This window comes from Pinus tabuliformis, chromosome 1_2, assembly GCF_031772625.1.
Source record: "Pinus tabuliformis cultivar Carrire ecotype Pingquan chromosome 1_2, CPIR1, whole genome shotgun sequence".
NCBI lineage: Eukaryota > Viridiplantae > Streptophyta > Pinopsida > Pinales > Pinaceae > Pinus > Pinus tabuliformis.
The window spans coordinates 1049321428-1049328856 of NC_142298.1; the positions used below are offsets into that span (position 1 = coordinate 1049321428).

A 7429-nucleotide genomic window follows, 5' to 3' on the forward strand; every position below is an offset into this window, starting at 1 on the left:
TACCCCTTCCCGACATTGGTTGTTCTCAAACAATTGCAAATTTGGGTGCTCTGATCCCATGGCATGATCACCAACAACCATGATCGCCTTTACATAGCAATTTGGAGTTGGTGAATGATTTGCAAATTTTAACTTATCTCCCTTCTAATATGCATCAAGAGTAGATTGATCGTTCAAGTTGAAAAGGAAGGAGGAGTCTTCTAGATCATAAATCTTTCCTTGCTTATCGGCTTCTTGATGTGAAATCAATTCACCACTATACTCCCAACAGTAATCATGCTTGTTAACACGATTCTTTAAAAATGCTCCTCATCCATAAACATCTGACCTTCTAAGCAGTACTAACTATTGCTGCTTTAGGAGAAGCTTCATATTTCTGCATTCATAGTTATCAGCCTTTCCGTTTCCATCATTCCGCAAATTTGGCCCATCTTTGGCTGCCCATTGCATGGTGGATTCATTGCGATGGATATATTCTGTTATCTCAGAACAGGTCTTCAGACGATTCAATAAGTTGCGTGCTATGAAGCAACTGTTCTTTCCGAAGATCTGTACACCTTTTGCATATAAACCTTTCTCAATTGCACTCCAGCCACAATCATCTTGTTTGACACATGTTACAATTACTGAATCCTTTCTACAAGATTCCTCAGTTGTAGCACCTTGGATGTCAGCTTTAGTGTCATCCTGAAGATCCATATGTTCTGCATTGTTATCCTCTTTGACATCTGAATTCTTTTTTCTCAAAAACTTCATTGTTGAGGATGTCTTGTTGTTCTTCTTATGCGGTGCCCCGAATGTTTTAGTATTAACTTTTTTTGAGTTTGATTTCAGGTTAATATCAATTGGGGAATCAACTCCAACAGCAATGCTAGCAATGTTTGAAGCCATCCCTTTTTTTTTTCCTTTTTCTCATACAGACTAAAACTTGTCCAATAGTCCTTTTATTATCTTTCTTTGAACTCCCTGCAAGTTTTCCCCTCTGTTTACCCTTATGTGATGATTCAGACTTCTCAGAGTTGTCTTTCCCCACATCATATTCACCACAATTGTTTTCAGTCACTGGCTTTTCATTTGAATAACCACTTTCAGTTTGAGGAGCTTTTGCTGTTCTTAAACCACCACTAGTTGAACATTTCCTTCGGGTGCATACCTTATTTACATCATTGCTTATAGAAAGAACATGTTTTACCTCACAGATGTTAGGAAGTGAATTTGTGCCACTGGTTTCTTCAACTTTTGCAACCCTTAGACGATAGCAGTGAACACCACATGGCTTGTTACACTCTTCTTCTGGAGGAATCCATGGTGACTGTTTTTCACAAGGGAAAACAAGAGCCTTTATGGTTGCTTCATATGCTCCATTCATACGATGTCCAGTACTTCAGTTACTTGAATGCTAAATTCTTTTTTGTTTAGCAAAAAATTCTCCTAAGCATTGCCTTCTCTTTTTGGCATTCTCATCTGTAAGCACTGGAATTTGCCCAGACTGTAGTAGTCCTATAAGAGTACACTTGGGCTTGTTCTGCTAACAAGTCTTGCACTCTCTTACGTGCCTCAACACATCATCCTTGAGGCCTTTCCAAAAAAAGAACCTTTCCTTGTTCTGCCTATATGTTTTGAAGAGCCTTGGGTGTTCTGTTAGATGTGGTTTATGTATGGCCTTCAAGATCTCCTTCTTGAGTGTAGATTCAGGGATCAAACATATCTTGTCTTTATAGAAAATGACCTCATCCTCTACTCTGTACCTGTCATCTTGGATGAGTCTGTCCATCAATTCGCAAGCAAACTTATTTTTGGAATATTCTACTAGGAGGTGGGCTTTCCAATCTCTGGTGTCGCTGGTTTCTTGGAGAGCACATCAATCGCAATATTCTTCTCGTACTTAGTACCGAACTCATAGGTCTGTAGGCTGCTATCTGACGACCTTGTTCTTGTAATCTAACATTCTACTATGCAAGCCACATCTCTGCGCCTATATATCACTTCCATTTTCTTAGCTGATATAATTTGAGGACCACCATTGGACATACCTCTCAACACTACCTTACTGCCATTCGAGGCCCTAAATTCCATTTCCATCACTTGGTAGTTCATTGAGAATTTCCTATCGAGTACAACCACTGTACCCCTAACACAACATTGGTATTTGCAAGGTCTACTATGTAGAAATCATCGGTGAATGTGTAATTACCTAGCGTCACACTCAAACGCGGGATCGCCTGCGTGCATGTCATGTTGTACCCATCATCTGCCCTCATGTTGAAGCCCTCAAATTATTCTATGGGAATATCTCTCCTTGCCGCCAACGCTGCATCGATGAAATTGTGCATAGCTCCACCATCAACGAAAGTTGTGAATCGTTGCCCCTTGTATGACCACCTTGACCCTGAGGCTGTAATATTTAGGGACTCGAGAGATAGTACCACCCTTAATTCCTGTACGAGGTTTTTTATCTCCTTTGGCCTCCTCAAGGGATTGCTCTTCTTCAGAACTACTAGACTTCTTGCTTGGTGCTAGCATTGTAACATCTTCATTATCATCGTCAGACACTATTTCAATATAGTGGACATTTATCCTTTCCTAAGCATCTGTGACTTGGTTCCATGGTTCCTTGCATGTGAAGCAAATTTTCTTTCTCCTCAACTCTCTCCAACTCTCCTAATCCAACCTATCCTTTGTAGTCCCATCTCTTTGAAATGGCTTCTTATCTTTGGCCTTCGGAGGGACGAGCGATTTGGATGGAAATTTAACTTTTGTTACAGTGTCTCCCATATCTCGTGTCCTGGTAATGGCATCTTGTAAGGTGGTGGGTTTGAAGGCCTTGACTCACCCATGTAGTGGCTCGGTTAAACCCTCTTTGAAGAGCATGACCAACCCTTGCTCAAATATATTTGTCACCATCATAACCACTTGCTGAAATTCTTCAATGTAAGCATTTAGTGTGTCGGTCTGCTTGAGTTGTGCTTGAGTTGTGCTTGAGGCTCCTTAATCCTTATGCACTAGGTCCCTATTTCCTAGTGCACAACCCCTATTCTCTAGCACAAAACAACTCCTATTTTATAGGGAAAATCCTTATATCCTTGTGCACTTCTTGCCTCCTAAATCTTAGGACCCAACTCCTCTCTGCACAACCAACTCCTAAATCCTAGTGCATTTGTGCCTCCTATTTCTTAGGACACAATCTACATTCTCCACAATCAAGGCTCTCTCACAAACTCGTGAGCTCTGTCTTGTCACAAACATTTGTGCACAAAACAATGAATTTCCTTGTGCCTTTGTCCTCCTCCTTATAGGCCCAATTCGAACATGCAAGGAGACCCAATTCAAATTTAGAACTCGAGTTCTTGATTGATTAGTTAACTGAGAGTGATTCTCTTTTTCTCTCCAATCAACACTGTAGTTCTTAACTCGCCCTTGCTTCAATCAAGACTAAAGGCTAACTTGCTCTAATTGAATTGCTAAGTGCCACCTCGTTTTGAAGTCAAATTGATGAAGACTCCTATATAACTGAAGCTTCAACTCTACACATGTTAACTTGATGATTATTCCAATAAACTGGAAATAACTCATCCTAATTGAAGTCTAACTCGTGAGGACAATTCAAGGTCTTCATTGGCTAAGGCACAAGCCAAAAGACTTTGCTTGCTACATTTTCAAAGCTCCCTCTTAGCGAGGAAGGTACTTCTGGAAAAACCTTCTCCACCTGGATTTGTGTTAAAATTGGCAACTAGGGCCAAACTCCATGTGGGTCATCTTATTTATGGCAACGAATATTTCTCTTGGATTCCTCTCATCAAGAGGTGTAGGATTGATATAAAGATCATCCGATTCCGATAAGTATTCATGGAGATATGAATTTATTTGTGTTATGGGACAATTCGTCAAGGTCGGCCAACAACCAAACTGCCCCCACTTGTGCTCCACGTTTTAGTATAAATACAAGTGCCTTGCAAGTCATTTGTACACACAACTCTCTTGAGATTTCTTCTTCTCCACTTGTTTTGGGTTTTAGTGGAAAGAAGAATCTCTAAGGGAAAAACGCAGTCCTAGAGGATGATGCCCTAGCTCATGAAAGCCCTACGCATAGATCCAGGACGCTGTCATATTAAGAAGCAGACATGCCCTAATCCTCTTCGCTGTCATAGAAGACAACCCTTGTCTAATACGCTGTCCAAAGGGAGACCCTCACCGCTGTCATGAAGGAGATTGAAGTAGGCTCCCTCGCTGTCCTATAAGGGTTTACTATATGCCCTAAACTGCTGTGCGTTCAAGCCCTAGCCCTAGCCGCAGGTCTAATTTGAGGCCACGACATGGGAGGCTAGGGCAGCATGGGTTGGAGGACTGTTTCATGGGTTGAACAAAGTCCGAAGTGCTGGTTGGAGGGTCGAGGGTCTGTTCTTGAAGGCTGGGACATGGAGGATAATTTTCAGGGCTGTTTGAGGTGGTTCTTGGGTGGAGAAGCCTTGGGAGAGGCATCGTAGATTTCTGTGGTTAGGCCGCAGGCCCTACCTCACTGTTGAAGGGCAACGTAGGGTATATTGAGGGTTGTTCATGCCTAGAACAACTTCATGTCAGTTGAACATCTCTCCTAGTATAGGCCGCAACCAAGGAGGGCTGTTTGGGTGATTGTTTAGGGGTTGCCAATATGCCCTAACCAGTCACAGTCACAACAACTATATTGCAGACCTGAAACTGTAGTAAGACATAGTGATAGTGCAACAAGATGCATGGGCAGCATGATGCAATAAGGTGCATAAAGAAGCATGATAAATGTAGTGACTGTTGTAGGCAGCGTGGATGCAATACAGTGCAACACATTGGTACAACTTGGTGATGATGAGCATGATGTGAATAATGCAACAACATAAGGTATTGAAGCAACATGTTGAAGTGATGATACATTGCAGTATACATTGAGCACAATGATGGGTATAGTCATGATTAGTGAAGCATGATGAGATGCAACATAGTGATGATGGGTGCAACATGGTGCAACACAGTGAGGTGCAGCATGATAATGAGGTGCAACACAATGATAGGTGCAGCATGGTAATGGAGTCACCTTGGAGAATCAATTGAAGCAGCATGTCTTCAACTGAGTTTAACTACCTCATGTATCATCTTCTTAGAGATGATCTATGCTCTTATTTAAATAAGTCAAAGTGTTGACTTCTGTTGTATATGTACTATCTCTCTCTCTCTCTCTGTTGAACTATTGAAGAACACAAGAAGAATTGATCAAGTGTTTCCCCACATTGGGGTTTGTCCCTGGCTAGTGCCACATCTTGTGTCCTCTTGTCTTGGCTTGTCTTCTGTGATTTATGTTTATGTTCTATCTGCAATTTACTATTATGCTGATGTGATTGCTAATCTAGAAAAGATATTGAGCTAACTGTGAGAATTGAAATAAATTGCTCTAAGCATAGGACATACCTAAATTTAACATGGTATCGAAGCTGAGGTGAAGACAAAGCCCAAGCGAGAGTGAAAGAGCAATCATCAAAGGCAGTTGGGAAAGGACAAAAGGCTCAATGGATTCCTCATCCCTCTTCAAATTCACCAAGGGTGAAGTCGAAGCAGAGAATATTATCAAAATGGTGTAGTGAAAGCTTCTGATGGTCTACCTAAAGATCACTTCAATGAGAAGTCCGGATCTAAGGGTGGAAGGAAAGGCAGATGCCTTGCTTACAATAAGTTCGGCCATTATGCGAAGGAGTGTTCGAATGGTAGGGATACATCACTTGATGAAGATAACAATCATTCCAGGGACTTCTTCAATGATTGGAGGAATGATAGGTAATGTAGGTCATCAAGGAAATAACCAAATCTTTAAAGAAAGCAAGGGACCCCAGGTATGAAGAACCAAATGTTGTTTCTGATAAGGTAAAGAAGCATTATCTTATATTGGCCCTCTCCTCCAGACTCTTTGGGAATCTTGCTTATTGATTGTAGTGCTTTAAGGCACTTCATCGGATAGAAGGACGCTCTCTCTAATTTGGTAGAGATGGAAACAATCATGGGATTATACTTGGAGTCAATGCCGCCTATCCCGAAAAGGGTGTAGGGAATGTTACCCCTCAATTGAATGAGGGTAACCCGATTCATTTACAAGAATCTCTTTATGTACCTAATCGCAAGAAGAACTTGGTGTCCATTTCAGCAATGGAAGTCAAAAGTTTCAAGGTGACATTCATCAATGGAAAGGTACGTGTTTTGGAATTTTCAAAGATGCTTTCATTCAGGGTTGGAAATTTGTATCAAGTTGCAAGAAGTCCATTGGGGACCATGTTAGTTGACACATCTCTCCTATAGCATCGAAGGTATACTTATTATGGGGCCCTACCCGATGTGACTCAGATGGTGACTAGGATGCCTCAATTCAAAAAGAGCATGAAGGTACATGTCCGAGATGTATCGAAGGAAAATTTTACAAGGAGACCATTCCCCTCATGTAGCAGGTCCACAGGTTTGGAACAACCCGAGGGGTTTGAGATTCATGATTAGGAATCTCATGTATGCACGTGGAAGAAAGCTCTCTATGGCTTGAAGCAAAACACCCCAGGCTTGATATGAGAGGATTGATAGCTGTCTGATGAAGTTGAGATTCACTAGAAGTGAAGTCGATTCAAACCATTGCTCAAAGGTTGTGGGTGATAGACCTCTCATACTGGCACCTTCCGAGGACGACCTCTTTCTTACAGGTGCAGACCCTCTCATTTGCAAAAGTAAGAGGGAGTTGGATTCCGAATTTGGAATGGTGAACTGCAAGCCCATGACTACCTCGATGAAGCTTAACTTTCAGAAGTTATGTGGTAGGGATGTCGGACCTGATTTAGGAAATGCCTCTTCTAGCATTGATGTTCTTGGTGAAATCCCGTCCGGATATATGTTTTGTGGTTAGCATGTTGATCTCATATATGGTTGAGCCTCACTGGATTGGTGCCAAGAATCTTCTGAGATATCTTCGGGGCACAATGGATTGAGATACACATGGAAATGTGAAGCTGCATGATTATTTGAATGCTGTCTAGGCAAGCAGTGTGGATGATCGCAAGAGCACTTCTGAGTGCTGGTTCTCTTTGGGTTCTGCTATGATATCCTGGATGAGCAGGAAGCAGAAGACGGTTGCTTTGAGCACCACTGAGACCAAATACATAGCTACGAGTATGACCTCGTGTGAAGCTGCCTGGTTGAGGAAGCTCTTTAGTGAGTTGTTTGTACACATGATGGATACCACTGTATTCTTCTATGTCAACCAGAAGGGGATTCGATTATTGAGGAATCCCGTATTCTATGATCGCTCCAAGCATATAGACATCAGGTACTACTTTATCTAGGATATGGTACATCAATGAGCAAGAAGGCTCCATCGCATTGGGACTGATGTGTAGGTCTCCAACATTCTGTCGAAGCTCCTGGGAAAGGT

At 41.8% G+C, this 7429-nt stretch overlaps 1 pseudogene; it reads right to left on the reverse strand.

Moving 5' to 3' along the window:
• Positions 1 to 345: 345 nt before the first annotated feature.
• LOC149209731 (histone-lysine N-methyltransferase CLF-like) lies at positions 346 to 1369 on the reverse strand (annotated as a pseudogene).
• Positions 1370 to 7429: the final 6060 nt, after the last annotated feature.